The following is a 21,267-nucleotide window of genomic DNA, read 5'->3' on the forward strand; positions in this document are numbered from 1 at the left end:
CATATGCATTAAACTGAGGTTGAGATCCTTTCAAAGGAGGTAAAGAAAATACTACAAATCATAATGATTCCTAATCAAAGCAGATTATAATTAAATCTTGCCAGATAGAAGTTCATCCACCTAATGGATTAAAATAATAAGATGAAAAGGAAAAAAAAAGAAAAAGGAAAAAATATTCAAAAGGGTCTGAATTACATATAGCAAATAAGCTTTCCTTGGAAGATTAAATCTACCTTTGAAATAAAAGTGATTCAAAAATCAGTCTCAATTAGGTTAAGTTGCACTTGATGTGATTTCCTTTCTCTAAAACTTCTTATATTAACTTCTCTATTTGATTTGACTACTGTGTGCTTTGCATATGAATATATTCATGTGTTCAGCTGTCTGAATTAATTTAAATTTGATTTAACTTGGTTAACACTAATAGTCTCTTTTGACAAACTGAAAAGAAAAGCCTTAAAAAGTTTGAAGTCAGTAAAAATATATGAAAGTTTTTACATCTGTGAGAAATATGTGTCTGTCATTGGCTATAAGATTGTATTGAAATTGCACAGGTGAAGAAAATTTCCATTACTGTGCTTATGAAAAACAAGCAAGGGTGAACATTTCAGGCAAAAAAATAACCACAACAGTATTGCAGATTATAATTAGAAATATGCTTTTGATTTTAGAACAATGCCTGCCTGCTTTTGCAAGGTACTCTCGTGTATTTGGCTTTTTAAGGGAGCACAAATTTTTCCCTGAACCATTTAAAAGACAAGACCAAGGAGTCCAGAAAATACCATTGGAATTGTTTATATTGGACTGTGTGTGAGTGGAACTGCAAGGCGTCTGCGTTCCTATGCCCGGAATGAAGTTAATTGCCCCACCCTACACCTGGTCAGGGCTCCCTCCTTACAGAGAGAGCCCTCTCCCACCAAACCCAAATATGATGGTTCCACGCAGCTTCTCTCTTAAGAAAAAGAGAGCAAATAAGACTTACTTTACTCACGAGTGCCTTTCCCAAACTTCCTGATTCCATGATTCTCTCCTCTCTACTTCGCATCTAAGTGGAGGAGTATGTTAGGATACAGTAAGATTCAGAGCACATTATTCAGAGCAATATTAGAGGTGTTGCTCTCCAATACTGCAGACCTGGCACTTCAGTATGACAGGAAACAAGGTCTGCAAGTTGGGCACAGAGCACCGTTTGAGAAATAGGATGTGCTTATGAGAAAGATATTTGGAGTCCAAAGTGGAGACTGAAACTTTTTCATGGAGTGAAGTCACTAGCCAAGTCGCATGCATTTGCTTGATAAAAAACAATTCTATTAAAAAACCCATATTGGAAAGGAGGAGAATATACCAACACAGAATAACTGGAAGAAGAACTTGAGAGTATAATGGTAAAGGAGACACTTGGGGTGGGGAAGAGTGTTTTTATTCCCATGTTTCTCTGTGAGCATTTCTTATTCCTAGTGCTTTTCATGTACTCAAGAACTTGCTTTGTTTTTTTCCTTTTCTGTTCACTGTCCTCCTTTTCCCATTTCCTCTTTGGATTTTGGTGTTTTCCTTATTAACTTTAGTCTTTATATATTAAGAAAATTAAGGCTTTGCTGTGATCAATGTTGTAGATTTTCCCATGTGATCTCCTCTGACTATGTTTATGGTTATTTTAGGCACAGAATTATGTTTGTCTTTAGAAACAGAAGATTGAAGTACAGCTATTTCCTGGCTAGTGTGAATTCATGTGATAATCCTTACTTTATTTCAGAAGTATAGACTTCATTTGAGAGCATTTTAAATTCCTGAGCTCAATATTTTCAATCACTTATATCAGGAGTTGACTTTTAGATATTTTTTTCGAATGGTCATTAGTGTCTGGTTTGTAGTTTACATTGATATCTGTTATGCCTTGTTTGTGTTGTACGAGTTTGTAGAGCTCGAATTGTATGTAGATCCTTTGGGGTTGTTATGTGCAAAGGAAAATTAAAACAATTAGTTCAATATACTTTAATGGATAATTTTTTCCGTGTAGTACATTTTATACTTGACAAAATAAGCAATGTAGGATATGCAATTATCATTAGAAGTATTATCCCTATTCTGCCAATTTTTACTTATATTTCATATTTACTCCTTCAGTTTTCAGGTTTATAACAGGAGGATTTAGAGCTTGTTGGAGTGAGATGGTTGTTTCACTCACTGAGGTAGGCGGTTAGTGCCTGCTACCTCTGCTTTCTAAATGAATTGCTGATAATGCAGCTCATCAGGAGTGATTTCTGAATAAGCACTGCTTACTCTCTTTAAAGCTTAAGTGAGAGCTTTCTTGCATATTACTCTTTTTTTTTATTTTATTTTGGTACCATTAATCTACAATTAATGAAGGACATAATGTTTACTAGGCTCCCCCCTTCACCAAGTTCCCCCCCCCCACATCCCCGTTCACAGTCACTGTCCATCAATATAGTAAGATGCTGAAAAATCACTACTTGTCTTCTCTGTGTTTCACAGCCCTCCCCGTGCCCCGGCCACACTATACATTTTAATCGTAATGTCCCCTTTCTTTTTTACCTGCGCTTATGCCTCCCTTCCCACCCGTCTTCCCCAGTCCCTTTCCCTTTGGTAACTGTTAGTCCATTCTTGGGTTCTGTGCTTCTGCTGCTGTTTTGTTCCTTCAGATTTCTTTTGTTCTTATACTCCACATATGAGTGAAATCACTTGGTACTTGTCCTTCTCCACCTGGCTTATTCACTGAGCATAATACCCTCTAGCTCCATCCATGTTGTTGCGAATGGTAGGATCTGTTTTTTTCTTATGGCTGAATAATATTCCATTGTGTATATGTACCACATCTTCTTTATCTATTCATCCACTGATGCACATTTAGGTTGCTTCCATATCTTGGCTATTGTAAATAGTGCAGCGATAAACATAGGGGTGCATCTGTCTTTTTCAAACTGGAGTGCTGCATTCTTGGGGTAAATTCCTAGAAGTGGAATTCCTGTGTCAAATGGTATTTCTATTTTGAACATTCTGAGGAACCTCCATACTGCTTTCCACAATGGTTGAACTAATTTACATTCCCACCAGCAGTGTAGGAGGGTTCCCCTTTCTCCACAACCTCACCAACATTTGTTGTTGTTTGTCTTTTGGATGGTAGCCATCATTACTGGTGTAAGATGATATCTCATTGTGGTTTTAATTTGCATTTCTCTGATGACAAGCCATGTGGAGCATCTTTTCATGTGTCTGTTGGCCATCTGAATTTCTTCTTTAGAGAACTGTCTGTTCAGCTTCTCTTCCCATTTTTTAGTTGGATTATTTGCTTTTTGTTTGTTGAAGTGTGTGAGCTCTTTATATATTTTGGATGTCAATCCTTTATCGGATCTGTCATCTATGAATATGTCCTCCCATACTGTAGTATAATTTTTTTTTCTATTGATGGTGTCCTTTGCTGTACAGAAACTTTTCAGCTTGATATAGTCCCATTTGTTCATTTTTGCTTTTCTTTTTCTTGCCCGGGGAGATATGTTCAAGAAGAGGTCACTCATGTTTATGTCTAAGAGATTTTTGCCTGTTTTTTCCTAAGAGTTTTATGGTTTCATGACTTACATTCAAGTCTTTCATCCATTTTGAATTTACTTTTGTGTATGGGGTTAGACAGTGATCCAGTTTCTTTCTCTTACATGTAGCTGTCCAGTTTTGCCAGCACCATCTGTTGAAGAGACTATCATTTCCCCATTGTATGTCCATGGCCCCTTTATCGAATATTAGTTGACCATATATGTTTGGGTTAATGTTTGGAGTCTCTATTCTGTTCCATTGGTCTGTGGCTCTGTTCTTGTGCCAGTACCAAATTTTCTTGATTACTGTGGCTTTGTAGTAGAGCTTGAAGTTGGGGAGTGATATCCCTCCCACTTTATTCTTCCTTCTCAGGATTGCTTTAGCTATTCGGGGTCTTGGTGTTTCCATATGAATTTTTGAACTATTTGTTCCAGTTCATTGAAGAATGCTGTTGGTAGTTTGATAGGGATTGCATCGAATCTGTACATTGCTTTGGGCAGTATGGCCATTTTGACGATATTAATTCTCCCTAGCCAGGAGCATGGGATGAGTTTCCATTTGTTAGTGACCTCTTTAATTTCTCTTAAGACTGTCTTATAGTTTTCAGGGTATAGGTCTTTCAGTTCCTTGGTTAGGTTTATTCCTAGGTATTTTATTCTTTTTGATGCTATTGTGAATCGAATTGTCTTCCTGATTTCTCTATTAGTTTATTGATAGTGTATAGGAAAGCCACAGATATCTGTGTGTTAATTTTGTATCCTGCAACTTTCCTGAATTCCGATATTAGCTCTAGTAGTTTCAGGGTGGAGTCTTTAGGGTTTTTTATGTACTATATCATGTCATCTGCAAATAGTGACCGTTTAACTTCTTCTTTACCAATCTGGATTCCTTGTATTTCTTTGCTTTGTCTAATTGCCATGGCTAGGATCTCCAGTACTACGTTGAATAACAGTGGGGAGAGTGGGCATCCCTGTCTTGTTCCCGATCTCAGAGGAAAAGCTTTCAGCTTCTCGCTGTTCAGTATGATGTTGGCTGTGGGTTTATCATATATGACCTTTATTATGTTAAGGTACTTGCCCTCTATACCCATTTTGTTGAGAGTTTTTATCATGAATGGATGTAGAATTTTGTCGAATGCTTTTTCAGCATTTATGGAGATTATCATGTGGATTTTGTCTTTCTTTTTGTTGATGTGGTGGATGATGTTGATGGATTTTCGAATGCTGTACCATCCTTGCATTCCTGGGATGAATCCCACTTGGTCATGGTGTATGATCTTTTTGATGTATTTTTGAATTCGGTTTGCTAATATTTTGTTGATTATTTTTGCATCTACGCTCATCAGGGATATTGGTCTCTAGCTTCCTTTTTTGGTGGGGTCTTTGCTTGGTTTTGGTATTAGGGTGATGGTGGCTTAATAGAATGAGTTTGGGAGTATTCCCTCCTCTTCTATGTTTTGGAAAACTTTAAGGAGAATGTCTTCTCTGTATGTCTGATAAAATTCCGAGGTAAATCCATTTGGCCAGAGGGTTTTGTTCTTTGGTAGTTTTTTGATTACCGCTTCAATTTCGTTGCTGGTAATTGGTCTGTTTAGATTTTCTGTTTCTTTCTGGGTCAGTCTTGGAAGGTTGTATTTTTCTAGGAAGTTGTCCATTTCTCCTAGGTTTCCCAGTTTGTTACCATATAGGTTTTCATAGTACTCTCTAATAATTCTTTGTATTTCTGAGGGGTCCATTGTGATTTTGCCTTTCTCATTTCTGATTCTGTTGATATGTGTTGACTCTCTTTTCCTCTTAGTAAATCTGGCTGGAGGCTCATCTATTTTGTTTATTTTCTCAAAGAACCAGCTCTTGGTTTCATTGATTTTTGCTATTGTTTTATTCTTCTCAATTTTATTTATTACTTCTCTGATCTTTATTATGTCCCTCCTTCTGTTGACCTTAATCCTCATTTGTTCTTCTTTTTCCAATTTCGATAATTGTGACATTAGACCATTCATTTGGGATTGTTCTTCCTTCTTTTAATATGACTGGATTGCTATATACTTTCCTCTTAAGACTGCTTTTGCTGTATCCCACAGTAGTTGGGGCTTCGTGTTGTTGTTGTCGTTTGTTTCCATATATTGCTGGATCTCCATTTTCATTTGGTCATTGATCCATTGATTATTTAGGAGCATGTTGTTAAGCCTCCATGTGTTTGTGAGCCTTTTTGCTTTCTTGGTACAATTTATTTCTAGTTTTATGCCTTTGTGGTCTGAAAAGTTGGTTGGTAGGATTTCAATCTTTTGGAATTTACTGAAGTTCTTTTTGTGGCCTAGTATATGGTCTATTCTGGAGAATGTTCCATGTGCACTTGAGAAAAATGTGTATCCTGTTGCTTTTGGGTGTAGAGTTCTGTAGATGTCTATTAGGTCCATCTGTTTTAGTGTGTTGTTCACTGCCTCTATGTCCTTACTTATTTTCTGTCTGGTGGATCTGTCCTTTGGAGTGAGTGGTGTGTTGAAGTCTCCCAGAATGAATGCATTGCATTCTATTTTCTCCTATAATTCTGTTAGTATTTGTTTCACATATGTTGGTGCTCCTGTATTGGCTGCATATATATTTATAATGGTTATATTCTCTTGTTGGACTGAGCCCTTTATCATTATGTAATGTCCTTCTTTATCTTTTGTTACCTTCTTTATTTTGAAGTGTATTTTGTCTGATACTAGTATTGCAACACCTGCTTTTTTCTCTTTGTTGTTCGCATGAAGTATCTTTTTCCATCCCTGGACTTTAACTCTGTGAATGTCTTTGGGTTTGAGGTGAGTCTCTTGTAAGCAGCATATGGATGGGTCTTGCTTTTTTATCCATTCTATTACTCTGTGTCTTTTGATTGGTGCATTCAGTCCATTTACAATTAGGGTGATTATTGAAAGGTATGTACTTATTGCCATTGCAGGCTTTAAGTTTGTGGTTACCAAAGGTTCAGGGTTAGCTTCTTTACTATCTTACTGTCTAACTTAACTCGCTTATTGGGCTATTATAAACACAATCTGATGGTTCTTTATTTCTCTTCCTTCTTATTCCTCCTCCTCCCTTTTTCATATGTTGGGTGTTTTGTTCTGTGTTCTTTTTAGGAGGGCTCCCATCTAGAACAGTCCCTGTAAGATGCCCTGTAGACGTGGTTTGTGGGAGGCAAATTCCCTCAACTTTTGCTTGTCTGGGATTTGTTTAATCCCTCCTTCATATTTAAATGATAATCGTGCTGGATAGAGTATTCTTGGTTCAAGGCCCTTCTGTTTCATTGCATGATGTATATCATGCCATTCTCTTCTGGCCTGTAGGGTTTCTGTTGAGAAGTCTGATGATAGCCTGATGGGTTTTCCTTTGTAGGTAACCTTTTTTTTCTCTCTGGCTGCTTGTAATACTTTGTCCTTGTCTTTGATCTTTGCCATTTTAATTATTATGTGTCTTGGTGTTGCCCTCCTTGGATCCCTTGTCATGGCAGTTCTGTGTACCTCTGTGGTCTGAGAGGCCATTTCCTCCCCTAGTTTGGGGAAGTTTTCGGCAATTATTTCTTCAAAGACATTTTCTATCCCCTTTTCTCTCTCTACTTCTTCTGGTATACCTATAATTGGTATTTTGTTCCTTTTCGATTGGTCACTCAGCTCTCTTAAAATTCTTTCATTCCTGGAGATCCTTTTATCTCTCTCTGCATCAGCTTCTCTGCGTTCCTGTTCTCTGTTTTCTAGTCCATTAATGGTCTCTTGCATCTCGTCCATTCTGTTTTGAAGTCCTTCCAGAGATTGTTTTATTTCTGTATTCTCCCTCCTTAGTTCTTGCATATTTCTCTGCAAGTCCGTCAGCATGGTTATGACTTTTGTTTTGAATTCTTTTTCAGGAAGATTGGTTAAATCTATCTCCCCAGATTCATTCTCAGGGGAAGATGTAGAAGATGTCGAAGCTGTCTGGGTTACTCTTGTCTGGATCAAATTTTTTTGCGTTTTCATGTTGATAGGTGCAATGGTGTGCTATTGACTCGTCTGTCAGCTGGGAGAGTCAAGACTTTCCACTTGCTGCTGGCCTTTCTTTACTGGGACAACTGCAACCACTAGTGGCTTGTCTTGGGCAATTGCATGTAGATTGGGTCTCTGTATCTTGCCCGGCCTGTATGAAGGAAGCTCCCTTGATGTGGGCGTGGCCAGCCTCAGGCCGCTGTTCTGCTATGGCGAGGCCCCGGAGGGGTAATGGAGAGGGGGCTATTTGGCTGTTTACCTCCATGAGGGGTCTCAGAGCTGTTGCCCAGGGGTTTAGTGCACCTGGAGTTCCCTGGAATTTCCAGCTGCTGGACTTAACCCGGGATGCTTCCGTCCAGCTGTGGGGTCCCTCTCCCTTTAAGACTTTCAAAAAGCACTCGCTTTTCTTTGTCCCAGGGGTGCCAGCTTCGAGGTCCGCTCACAGGTCTTACTGTCCTGCTTCCCTAGTTTCTAGCACCCCATACATGCACTGTGTGTCTGTGCTCTGGTGCGGATGACTAGGGCTGGGTGTTTAGTCTTGGGATCCCTCTCCCTCCCTGCTCCAACTCCTCTCCTCCCACTGGGAGCTGGGGTGAGGGGCCTCGGGTCCCGCCAGGCTGTGGTTTGTATCTTACCCCTTTCTCCAGGTGCTGGGTTCTCACAGGTGTGGATGTAGTCTGGCTGTTGTCCTGTTTCTTCTGGTCTCTCTTTTAGCGATAGTTGTATTTGTTGTATTTTCAAAAATATATATGTTTTTGGGAGGAGATTCCCACTGTCCTACTCTCGCTGCCATCTTGGCTCCGACCTCCCATCTGCATATTACTCTTTTAAGGTTCAAAGTAATAAATTTTCAAATGATCATGTAAACTGAAGAACAACTTAAATTACTGAAGTCTGACGAGATATTTCAGAAGCTTATAATTTTATTAACATGGTGCTCTCAAAAACACAGATGTTTAATTTGTACTTCTTGCCAACTTCTGAGCAATTAAACATCAAGTAACAAACTTTAGAAATTACATTCAAATAATTCTATAGACTAGAATTGATTATAAATTTATGCAATTCTGCTTAGCATAACTACAACTGAATTGACAATAACTTCAACTGCTTATGTTTTCACCATTTACACCATATTTAAAATACCATGGGTTAGAAGATGAATTTTAGTTTGGGTAATTAGAATCAGTGCAAAAGGGAAATTTGTTTCCCATGATCCAGGAACTGGAAAGCTAGTGAAAATTTAATTAAATTTAAAAAATATTCATTAAGCTACTATTGGTAAGTAACAAAGGTAGAAAAACCTTAACCAGGTTCTATTTTAATATTATTTTCAATCCTTATATTCAGGATAAAGTTAGCAAGATACAGAAGTGATGCTTTATGGAATTGCTAATTTTGGTGTTTCACACAGAGGGGGCAGGCTACATCAGATACAGCATTCTTTTAGCTTCCATTATTTAAAATTATACATACTTTTCTTAAAAACAAAAAGTGGCTTATCTGTAGTTTTTCTAATATCCCTCTGTGCAGTTTTTTTATCATTGGAGGGAAAAAAAATAAATGAGTATGTGCTGCCTAATTAAAATAAAGAAAATAAATAAAATACCATCCAATATGAGTACTGAGTCCTGAAGTTTTATTATGTAGATTATTTGATGTGTGTGCTGTGGGGAAGATGGAATTTTCTGACCAGGATTCCCACCTGTCCTTAATAGCACCCATCATGTTTATAGTAAGAGCCTGTTTGCACCTTTATGGGATATTTGCCACCAACAGAGCTGCTAGTCAGTCATGGGAGCCCAGGCCCTGGGGATGGGTGGAGAGGAAACACCATTCTCTCTTCTCCCTGTGCTCCTGGTATGTAATTGGTCAGGCATCCACCAGTCACCAGCAACTTGCCCACAAAGTTCCTCTCTCTGCAAGGGGTGGGGAAGGAGCCCAAGGCAGAGAGCAGAAAGAGAGAGCAGTGGAGCCCCATTGCTCCTGGAGAATTAAGGCCCAGCATGTGAGCAGAGAGCTTGGAGGGCAGGTTGCAAGGAGAGACTGAGACCTACTTCCTAGAGGATTAATCTCATGCTGGGGAGAAGAACCTGTAGCCGGCCAGAGGAGTGCATTTGAGCCAGCATGTGTACGGAGCCTGTGACCTCTGTGGGAATAAACATGGTCACTGCTTTACCCCCAACTCTTTGTCCTTGCCTTTCTTTGGTCTCACTAAATTGATAGAGAACCTGCCCTAGGTGGGGATCCCCTTCTCATAGAACTACAGTGTATAAATCTGGATTTTTGAGTTTTTAAAAAGTAATTCTGAATCTGAAATTCTTGATTCCATGTCTTTATAGGAAATGTTTTGATCCACTCAGCTCTAAAAGGTCAGAAGCCCTAGGCTGAAGCAAGTAAGCCCTATACAGCCTCTCCAGAAATGACACTACTTAAGTGGTCCCTAATTAACCTCCCTGTTTCACTTGGCAAGCCCAGTCTCCTCCTATCGTCCACACCAAAGCCAGACTCATCGTTTTAAAATAGAAATATTGACAGTATCAGGTCCCTGTCTAACACTCCATATTTCTTACCATGGCCTCCAAAACCTGCCTGGTATGTCTCTGGAATTTCTTAATCACATTCTGATTCTGTCTTTATCACATGACAATTTCCCTGTTCTTCATTGCAGTCCATCACACTAGCATTCCTTTTACTTCTTCAAAACAATAAACACAGTCCTGTGTCTGATGATTTATCTCTTGCTCCTCCCCTTTGCCTGAGGTACTCACTTGCCACTGTCCGCAGAGCTCAGTTGCTCATTTGCTGCAGGTCTCTGATGAGAGGCCATATGTGAGAGACTTCCTTTTATTACTCTGCATAATTGATGCATTAGCTCCTTCCATATTCAAATGTCTTACCCTGTTTTATTCTTTATACCATTACTATAATTAACTTAACATTTCTGTTAATTATTTTTCTCTCCTCACTGGAATGTAATTTGCATGTGTAAGGAATCTTTGCTCTTCTGTGTGCTTGGATTTACTATACATGTTTGATACATGAGTGGTTATAAACATTTGAGTGAAGAAAATAACTGAATGAAAAAGTAATAAAAATGATTAATGAATTAATTATCTGTAGTTTATAAAGAGGTACTGGCATTGAAACAAACCTAAGGAAATTCTTATGATTACATTGATGAAATTAATCTTTGTATGCCAAAATTAAGGTGTTTTTTTAATGTAAAAATTAAGCTGTTTCTTCTCCTTTTTTCACTCAGCTTTTTGTTGTTGTTGGGGCAGGAGGAGAGCAGGTGTAGTGGAGATTATCCTTTTGTTTTGAATTGCTTATAACTATTCAGCTAGGCCTAAGAACTCTGTTTCTTCAAGACCTCTCCCTTACATGGTTCTGGGTTAGAGCTGCTAAAAGATTTAGATGGTAGAAGTATAGAAGAAGCCATTACTATTAGATGGTCATGACAGATGGGGTGACACACAAGTGAGAAGGAATGCAGAGGGCTTGAACTTCTAGCTTGTCTTCCCAATAGCTGGTCCCACCATCACAGCCTCTAATATTTCACTAATCATTTCCTCAAAGGTAGCGGTTTTCTAAGACCTCATTATGAAACCCTTCTTTGTGGATACACTGGGATACATTAGACCCACAGCTTCTGAGCTTTTCCTGCAAACTATTAAATGCCACTCACACCGCTGCTTCACTCTGTTATGGTTAGCAATTTTCTCCAATTCTCTGACTTTCTACTTTGAAATCTTTCTTTTCCTAATTTTGCCATGTTTGTGAAGACTTTCATTTCTACAGTAAACACCTTGTTTCCATAATACTATTAGTAGCTGTTTTGATGACTAATTCACTGACAAAAGTTTTATGACTGAATACCTGCCTTTTGTCATTATACTTCTCTATGCTGTTTGATCCTGGCTACTATATAACCTTATGAGAAACAAGTTCTGATATATATATATTTATTTATTTATTATATGTATGCATAGGTAGAACTCTTAAAGTTTTTTAATTAAGCATAAAAAGGACATTTTTATAAAATTCCTTTTTTAATCTTCCCATTGTTAGAAGAGTTTTCAACAATATTTATAATCCTAAAATAGTTACAGATCCTGTTTTTGTTTAATAAAGATGCATAATCAATGAAAATAGTCAAACTGTTATCATAGTGCACTGTACAAATTTGCTGAATCTCTGAGATAAATAAAAATGCCTTACTGAATTAGAAAACCTAACAATTGTTCATTTAAGATGCAAAACAAATTTGATCTTAAAACAATGCCATATACTTTTAAATTCTGTTCTATCAGATCCTCAAACTATTTTCCAGATTTAACTGAAAAAAAAGATCAAATGGAAGACATTTCTCTACTATAAAAAAAGTGATATTAATATTCAGAATATTCAGAGGGTTTGGTCTTCTTTAGACTTTTCTACTTGAGAATATAGTGGTCCCCCCTTATATGTATGTACTACACTGTTGTTGACTATAATCACATGCTGTGCTTTAGATCCCCAGAATTTATTCACTTTATAACTGAATATTTGTACCCTTTGGCCAACATTTCTTATTTCCTCTACCCTTTAGCCCCTATCATCCATCATTCTACTCTGGTTCTGTAAGTTCAACTTTTTGGATCCTACATATAAGTGAGTTCATACGATATTTGAATTTCTGTATCTGGCTTATTTTGCTTAGAATAATGTCCTACAGTTTTCATCCACGCTACCACAATTGTCAGGGTTTCCTTCTTTTCCTTAGCTGAAAAATATTCTATCTATTTTTGTGTGTGCACATGTATATGCATGTATGTGTGCATGTATATAAATATATATATATATATATCATTTTCTTTACCTGTGATAAATTTATTTATCAATGGACCACTTAGGTGTTTCCATGCCTTGTTTATTGTGAATAATGTGAGAAATGAACATGAGTGTTCACATATCTGAGATACTGTTTTCATTTCCTCTGGGCACATATACCCTGAAGTGGAATTGCTGGATCATATGGTAGATCTCTTTTAAATTATTTGAGGAACATCCTTATTGTTATCCACAGTGGTTGGACTAATTTACATTCTCACTAAAGGTGTATAAAGGTTCCATTTTCTCTTCATCCTCACCAGCACTTATTTCCTAACTTCTTGGGGAGAGCCATTTTAACAAGTGTGAGGTAACATCTTATTGTAGTTTTTATCTACATCTCCCTGACGATTAGTAATGTTGAGCATCTTTTCATGTGACTGGGGCCATTTTGGTGTCCTCTTTGGGAAATGCATATTTAGTTCTTCTGCCCACTCTATACTTTTTATTATTAAGCTGTATTAATTCTGTATATATTTTAGATATTAACCCCTTATCCAGCACATGATTTGTAAAAATTTTTTCCTATTCTGTAGGCACCAGTTTCATTTTGTTAATTGTTTCTTTTGTGGTACAGAAGCTTTTGAGTTTGATGTAGTCCCATTTGTTGATTTCTGCTTTTGTTTGTGGTTTTGACGTCATGTCCAATAAAAATGATTGCTAAGACCAATATCAATGAACTTCTCCCCTATACTTTCCTCTAGGAGTTTTATGGTATCATTTCCTGTTTAAATATTTGATCCATTTTGAGTTAATATTTGTAAGTGGTGTGATAGGGGTCCAATTTCATTGCTGTGCATCCAGTTTTCCCAGCACCATTTCTTAAAAAGACTATCTTTTCCCCATTGTATGTTCTTGGTTCCCTTGTCAAATATTAGTTTGCTATTTGACTGGGTATGTTGGAATTTAATTCTGTACTGTCGATTCTGTTTCGTTGGTCTTTTTCTCAGGATTGCTTTGGTTATCTAGGGTCTCTGTGGTTCCACACAAATTTTAGGATTGTAGGCTCTATTGCTGTGAAGAATACGTTGGATATTTTGATGGGGATTTTTGTTGAACCTGTAGATGGCTTGGGATAGTACAGTCATTTTAGCAATATTTATTCTTCTGATTCATGAACATGGGGTGTCTTTCCATTTGTTTATGGTGTCTTCAATTTCAGTGAAGTCTTTTTGTTTTCCTTGTATAGAAGTTCCACTTCTTTGGTTAAATTTATACCTAAGTATTTTATTGTTTTTGGTGCTTTTGTAATTTGGATAGTTTTCTGATGCTTTAGTCCTTTTTATGATGATTTACTATTAGTGTAAAGGAATGCTACTGGTTTATGAAAGTTGATTTTTAACCTGCCACTTTACTAAACTCCAACATTTTTTATTGACTCTGATATTTTCCATATATAAGATCATATTGTCAGCAGATAGCAAAAATTTTACTTCTTCCTTCCTGATTTGTATGGCAACCTTGTCTTGTTTCTGATCTCACAGAAAACTTCAAATTTTCTACATTCAATATGATGTTTGCTGTGGGTTTTTTTGTAGATGGCCTTTATTATGTTGAATGTTTTTGCTATATCCAAACTGTTAAGGTTTTTGTCACAAAAGGATTTTATATTTTGTCAAATTCTTTTTCTGTAACTACTAAGATGTCATGTGATTTTTATTTTTATTTTATTGATGTGATGAATTGTATTTATTTACCTGCATATTGAACCATTGAACCATATTTGCATTCAAGGGATACAACCCATGTGGTCATGGTGTATAATCCTTTAAATGTATTCCTGAATTTGGCTTGCTAAAATTTTTTGAGAATATGTACATCTATACACATGAGGAATATTAGTCTATAGTTTTCTTTTCTTGTGATGTCCTTGTCTGATTTTGGTATCAAAGTAACGCTGGATTCATAGAATGAGTTTGGAAGTGTTTCCTCTTCCTTGATGTTTTGGAAGAGTTTGAGGGGCACTGGTGTTCCTTCTTCTTTAAATGTTTGGTAGAATTCACCAGTGATGGCTTCTGGTCCTGGAATTATCTGTGCTGGGTATTTTTTATTATTGGCTCAATTTCTTGACTTATTATTGGTCTGCTGAGATTTTCTGTTTCTTCCTGACTCAGTCTTTGTAGGTTGTGTGTTTCTAGAAATGTACCCATTTCTCCTAGGTTATGTTATTTGTTAACATATAATTCTTCATAGTAGTCTATTATAATTCTCTGTATTTCCATATTGTCAGTTGTAATGTCTCCTCTTTCATATCTAATTTTATTTCTTGGAGTCTTCTTTCTTTTTTTCTTAGTCTAGCCAAAGGTTTTTCAAAAGAACCAGCATTTAGTTTCATTGTTCCTTTCTATTGCTTTTCTGGTGCCTATCTCATTTATTTCTGCTTTGATTTTTGTTATTCCCTTCCTTCTGCTAAATTTGGGATTAATTTGTTCCTCTTTTTCTAGTTCCTTGTGGTGTAATGTTAGGTTGAATATTTGAGATTTTCTAATTTCTTAATATATGTGTCTGTTGCTGTAAACTTTCCTCTCCAAACTGCTTTTGTTGCATCCCACAAAATTTGACACACTGTTTTCAATTGCATTTACTTTGAGATAACTTCCCTTTTGATTTCTTCTTTGAATCATTGGCTGTTCAGAAGCATGTTGTTTATTTCCCATATATTTGAAGATCTACTCACTTTTATCCTGTTGTTGATTTTTAATTTCATGCCATTGTGGTCAGAGAAGATAGTTGGTATGATTTCAATCTTCTTAAATGTGCTAAGATTAGTTTTGTGGCCTATCATTTAATCTGTCCTGGAGAATGTTCTATGTGCTCTTGAAAAGAATGTGTAATTTGCTATGGGTGGAATGTTCTATGTATGCCTGGTAAGCCCATTTTTTTCTAAAGCATGGTTCAATTCTAATAGTTCCTTGTTGATTTTCTGTCTGATTTATCCATTGCTGATAATTGTGTATGGATGTCCCTTACTACTATATCTTCTTGATGTGTTGACTTCTGTATTATCATATGACTTTGTCTCTTGTGACCATTTTTGGCTTGAAGTCTATTTCGTCTAAGTAGAGTTACACCTGCTTTCTTTTGGTTGCCATTTGCTAGGGGTATCATCTTCTACCCCTTTGCTCTTTGTCTATGTTTGTATTTGTAGCTGAGATAAGTCTGCTGAAGGCAGCACATAGCTGGGCCTTATTTTTCAATCTTTCCAATCACCCTGTGCCTTTTGATTGGTGAGGTCAAACCATTTACATTTAGGATGATTAATGATACATGAGGATTGACTACTGCCATTTTAACTTTTGTTTTCTGATTATTTTGAATCTCCATTGTTTCTTTTTGTGTTTCTTATTACCTTTTTAGGTTGGTGGTTTTCTATGATGATTTGCTCAGTTCCCCCTTTTTAATTTTTCATGCCTGTGCTTTAGATTTTTTTGGGGGGGGTTACCATGAGGTTTGTGTATAATGCCTTATAGATAAAGTAGTCCTTTTTCTGATGAAACTAACATCTTCATGTGCCTATACAGGTTCTGTCCTTTACTTCTCCCTTTTCATATTTTTATTACCACAAATTATCCCTTTGTATTCCAATTTTACCAAATTGTTGTAACTATTGTTCTTTTAAATACTTTTTTCCTTTAATCTTTATAGTTATTTGACATCCTAAGCCAAAACAGAGTTATGTTTTCTGATTCTACTTATCACCTTACTCAAAGTTTTGTGTCCTTTTATCTTTTTGGTTCAGGTTAAAGACCTTTCAACATTTCTTGCAAAGCATGTCTAGTGGTAGTGAATTCCCTTAGCTTTTGTATGTCTGGGAAAGCCTTTTTTTCTCCTTCATATCTGAAGGATAACTTTGCTGGATATTCTTTGCTGGCCATTTTATTTTTAATCTTTCAATACTTCAAATACATCATTCTATTTTCTCCCTGCCTTTAGACTTAATGCTAATAAATCTGCTGACAATCTAATGGGCGCACCTTTGTAGGTTACTTTCTTCTTTTTCCTGTGGCTTCTTTTAAGATTTTTTCACTTTTGACAGCTTCATTATAATGAGTCTTGGAGAGGGTCCTTTTGCATTGAGATAGTAAAGTGATCTATTACCTTCAAGGACATGTATGTGTTGTTCCTTCCCTGGGTTTGGGAAGTTCTCAACTACTATTTCTTTAAATGACCTCTGTCCCCAGCCCCCATCTTCTAGTATACCTATTATTTTCTTTAATGGAGTATGATAGTTCTCATAGGATTTCTTCACTTTTTAAAAATCTTAGTTCTCTTTCCTCTTCCAATAGAATCATTTCTAGGTTCCTACCTTCCAAATCACTTATTCTCTCTCTTGCATCTGATCTGTTCTATCTCCAGCATTTTCTGATGTACTCTTCATCTCATCTATCAAATTCTTTAACTACAGAATTTGTTTAATTCTTATAATTTCAAAATCTTTTCTAAAGCACTCCTGTTCATCAATTTTATTCCCAAGTTTTCTTGTAGCTCACTGAATTCTTCAGGACAGCTATTTCCAATTCTCTTAGATCCCAATCTCCCATGACTTTGAATGTGGTTGCTGGAGAACTGTTATTTTTTTTCCATGATTTTTCATGCTGTTTGATAATGTACCTCTGCAAGCACATCTGAGTAGCAAACAATTTTCTTATTTAAGTAAAGCTTTGTTTCCTTTGATCTTAGCAGGTCAACAGGGTAGGAATTAGAGGCCTTTATTTTGTTTTCTAGCAGTTCATGCTGTAGTGGAAGTTTTTGGTTTCTCTTTCCTGAGCTGCCTTATGGTTGTATTTGGGATCACACACTTTTACCCTCTATCCTCTCTGCCCGAGGGGATGCCAATACTTTCTCTGTTGCTTGTGCCACTAGAGTTGCAGGCACCACAGCAACAGTGACTTCCAGGGGCAATGCCACTGCTCTCCTCTGGTTCTGCCACCTCTGTGAGGTCCACTTCAGATGTGCAGGTGTACAGGTCTCTCTGGTGTCCCGGTGTGCTGTATAGAGGAACTTCTGTTGGTTATGGATGCCCTACTGCTTGTAAGTTGAAGGGGAGAGACAAAGAGAATGACTCATGCTGTCATCGTGCTGGCATCGCTCCCCATTCATTGTTTTTAACTGAACAGTTCATTCCATTTTTTAAAAACAGTTTTAGGAAAGTAGTCAACTAAAAATGTAAACAACCTTGAGTTAGAAGAAGACTGTGGTTCAACTTTGCAAAGTTGCTAAATGTCTATGAACCTATTTTGATTTCCAAAATAGTATATGTGACATTTATTCTATAATTATTTGTTGTCTGAAGATCAAATTGGTGTGTGTGTACTTTGTAAAAGGTCATATCACTGTAGGAAAATATTTACGTTTTAGAAAACAATTATTTTTAACTACAGACTTGTTTTTGTTCTACTTTCTACCATGTCATCTGCTAAATTCTAAATTACTTTTCCTTTATATAATCAGATTGAATGTAGTACTCACATATGAGAAGAAATCTGATATAATCTTTGAGACCCTCCTTAGGAAATTATAATCAAGAAATGAGTAATTTTGGACTACAGAAGTTTGATTAAAATTCACACAAGAAAATTATCCTGAAATAATCTGGGAGCAAAGAAGACAAGGCAATGTTAAGAAGTTAATTTAACAAAGTCAGTGATAAGAGTGACAACCAAAAATGGGAAAATATTTACAGATACACTTCAGTAATCTTCCTTTGAATAGTCTACTGTTTAGTGCATTCATTTTTTTTAGTCTTCCTAATTCACATAGAAAATGAACTTGAATCAATAATTTTGCCTTAATAAAATGTCAAAGAATTTTCAGTCATTACAACTCTTTCAACTAAATAAAGTAGTATTGTTTATTTTCAAAAATATAATCTAGAAAAACAATCAAAAGTAATAAAGGATTAATTGCCTTCATTGAGCCACCCTTTAGGAAAGCAGCCCTGATTAGTTTGAAAGGATGTCATTGCTCAAATGCTTAATGTCATCTTTCTTTCACTTTGATGGATACCATGGATATCTGGCGTGAGCCATGCTACTCATGCTGTTTGACAAGGTCCAGGTGCGAAGAGGTTTCTTGAAAGTCAAGAAACCTCATAGCTGGCTCCTGCTACTCCCTACTTTGATTTTTGCTGCTATGTTGTTAATAATTGGACTTATGTAGGAAAACATCATGTACAAAACAATTTGACCCTCATAAAAAAGGATGATTTGACCCAGAACTATACCTGGAATAATGATTCTGAGAATAAAAGTAATATTACAGGATCTACTGTTCCAGGCGTTCTGCCACAAGTAAATGAAGCAGAACTACCCCAGCTTCCCATAAAACTAGATGCAGCCTATTCTCCTTTTTGTAATAATATAAACATGGAGAATGAGGAATTTTTTACAGAATTAGCTAAGAAAGAGTTATGGGAACTTGGTTCATGGAAAAACCCAGCTTCCCTAGAAATCTATATGAAGCAACAAAGCAATAAAAAGAGACTGGTAGTCCCCACCGCCCAAGGCCCCCCTAATGCTGTTTATAATATAAGAGGGCGTCTTTGGTATCCCCCGTGAGGAAAGAATTCTATGAGTAAGAAAGGGAGATTTACATTTACCAATATCCCATATACAAGAATTTATAATGAAAATATGATAAAATATTATTATACTAATGGAAAAGTAGTAAGAGCAGATTCTCTGTCATTGTTTGAAAGGATAAAGAGAGCTAGGAAACCATACTGCTTACGGACATGGGAGGAGAGATGCAAGAAATTAAAAGTGTGGAATGAATATTATGATAGAACAAGATGCTCATATTGCATCCGTAAGATGGATGAAGATCGTGGAGACCTAGGTATTAGCCATTTTTCTCCATCAATTTATTTAGAGTGTAAACCTAAAAAACAGACCCAGATAATAGGATGGTATTAGAGAATACTTTAGACACAAATCATTTAGTCTGAATTCTATACACTCTTAGACATAAGTCTTGAACTTTGTATAACCTCACACGCTTAAAAGCAAAAATATAACCCACACTTTGCCGCACGTCATATTCTGTCTAGCACCTAGCACGTAGCTCACATGAATCACTAATCAAAGCAGACAGAAAGTTAAAGATTAAATGTTAGAAGGAAAATGCAAGGAAATAATGATATTTGTTTAAGGGTAATGAGCCGGAATTATGCAGAAACTGAAAGGAAAAAAAAGATTGTATCATCAATGATCAAAGAAAGACATTCTGCTACATGTAGAATTAAAATGCTATAAAAATAAAGACACTGCTGGCTTATGCTAGGAGACGCCTCAACCTGATCTTGAGTCTCGTCTCTTCATTCGCCGACGCTGTCCTTTCCTTCGTCGTTCCCACCGCGGTTGGAACTGGACTCTGACAGATATCTATGGGTAGTGTGTGTACCTATAACCTAAAACTATAGACTGCTTTTTAGTGATATGACTTTTCAAAGCCCATATATAGTTGATATATCTGTGTGTATACACACATATTATTTATAATATAATGTGTGTGCATAGAATACTGTTTTCTAAACCCTTTTCTTATTCCTGCCTTAGGCTGTGCAGTTGCTATTTTCTCAAACAGTATTTATTTCCCCCATATTGTTATTCCACTCAATCCATCACCTCCTTCACATCTCTGATAAGACTGTCAAGAAAGGAAATTTGGAGTAAGTGACATTTTATCTAAACAGAAGCCAGAACCTAGAGAACAAATCTAACCTGGTTTTTCAGGATAATTTTTCACATGGCTAAAGACAACTGACTTTTCTCTTTTATGGAATAAACATCCCCTGGTTTTTTGTAGTCTCATCATTCCCGGAACTGGCCTCTAAATATTTTCATCATACTTGGTATTATCATACCTTTTATTTGCCTGTCTAAAACTAAAAGAGTAAAAACATACTACCTCCTTCATTCTAGAGGTCATGCTTCTACTAAAGTACTTTGGGATTTTATTAACATGTGTGGTAGCCATCTCTTACTGCTGACTCACATTAAGATCACTAGAAATTTACATACCTAAATTGTATGTAATACTATTGAGCCATTGTCTCCTTTTAAATTTTATAGGTTTATTTCTTGAACTCTAGCATCAGACTATGTGTTAACACATATCAAATACTTAATATTTGGCTCACGATTTCTACTGATACATTTCTGGTGTGGAATTGTTTTAGTTGATGAACTTATTTGTTAATCTTCTCTTAGCAGTTTGTTCTAAAATATCCCTAGTTAATAATAATGATTTCACTAACTTATTTGAATCCTCTTTGTCCTAGCGATATGGTTAAACACCTATTAGAACAAACAGTCTCCAAAGTACAATGACCTTTTAAAAGTCTACAGAACTATAAAAGCATGATTCATAATTCAACAACATATGTAAAGGGTACCACTGTTGTCAAGGAAACTATGAAACTGCTTTAAACATTCTAAGCAAACTTTGTTTTCTGGCCAGTGTGATTCACTTTTGTTTGCCTGATGATAAAATGTCTGGACCCTTTTCTCATTGATACACATTCCATATTTTCTTACAAGGGCTCTCAGATAGTCTCATGGCCAGAAGTACAAATTAAGTAGCAATAAAGTTTAGATTTAAGACTCTAGCCTTGACTAACTCATATTCATTGTTCAGGTATATTCTTGAATATTGGTTTTCATAATAGCAGATATCCTTAGAAAAACAGAGAATCTTCTTGCTTTGGGAAACCACCTTCTTCAACATTAATATATGTATCTAGTGGAAATTAACCTTTATAATACCTCACAAAGCAGAGAAGCATGCTCTAGCAATTAGAATGTAACTAGCAAAGTTACTAGTTACTATCACAAACTCTATGAGTTAAATGT

The sequence above is a fragment of the Manis pentadactyla genome, chromosome 5, assembly GCF_030020395.1.
Source record: "Manis pentadactyla isolate mManPen7 chromosome 5, mManPen7.hap1, whole genome shotgun sequence".
Classification (NCBI taxonomy): domain Eukaryota; kingdom Metazoa; phylum Chordata; class Mammalia; order Pholidota; family Manidae; genus Manis; species Manis pentadactyla.